The 797-nt window shown below is 40.2% G+C and overlaps 1 non-coding gene across 1 annotated transcript; it reads left to right on the top strand.

The window, feature by feature from the left end:
* Positions 1 to 416: 416 nt before the first annotated feature.
* Positions 417 to 520, top strand: LOC130971216 (small nucleolar RNA R71). The gene has a single exon (XR_009082448.1). It is a non-coding gene; the product is annotated as a small nucleolar RNA R71 (small nucleolar RNA).
* Positions 521 to 797: the final 277 nt, after the last annotated feature.

The raw sequence follows: 797 nt of genomic DNA, 5'->3' as shown, positions 1-797 counted from the left end.
TCTTCCATGAAGGATTATAGGTGTTTCCATAGGATTCTCCCATGTAATTCACCTCTTCCATTGCAGAATTCTCAAGTTCATAAGCTTCTCCTTCAGAAGAGGCGTCTTTAGCTTGCAATCTGGTCAGACTCTGAGAAATCATATTGACTTGCTGAGTCAATATTTTATTCTGAGCCAATATGGCATTCAGAGTATCAATGTCAAGAACTCTTTTCTTCTGAGTCACCCTATTATTCACAGAATTTCTCTCAGAAGTGTACATGAACTGGTTATTTGCAACCATTTCAATGAGTTCCTGGGCTTCTGCAGGTGTTTTCAGATGAAGAGATCCACCAGCAGAGTGGTCCAATGACATCTTGGATAACTCAGACAGACCATCATAGAATATACATATGATGATGCTCCATTCTGGAAACATGTCAGAAGGACACCTTTTGGTTAATTGCTTGTATCTTTCCCAAGATTCATAGAGGGATTCACCTTCCTTCTGCCTGAAGGTTTAGACATCCACTCTGAGCTTACTCATCTTTTAAGGTGGAAAGAATTTGGTCAAGAAAGCATTGACCAGCTTTTTCCAAGAGTTCAGGCTTTCTATAGGTTGTGAGTCCAACCATGTCCTAGCTCTGTCTCTCACAGCAAAAGGGAAAAGCATAAGTCTGTAGACCTCGGGATCAACCCCATTGGTCTTAACAGTATCACAGATCTGCAAGAATTCAGATAAGAACTGATGAGGATCTTCTGATGGAAGTCTATGAAACTTGTAGTTCTGCTGCATTGGAAAAAATAATTAAGGCTTA

This window comes from Arachis stenosperma, chromosome 3 (genome assembly GCF_014773155.1).
Source record: "Arachis stenosperma cultivar V10309 chromosome 3, arast.V10309.gnm1.PFL2, whole genome shotgun sequence".
Lineage (NCBI taxonomy): Eukaryota > Viridiplantae > Streptophyta > Magnoliopsida > Fabales > Fabaceae > Arachis > Arachis stenosperma.
The sequence above is the reverse complement of the archived record's forward strand: the minus strand, read 5'-3'. Positions and strand labels throughout refer to the sequence as shown.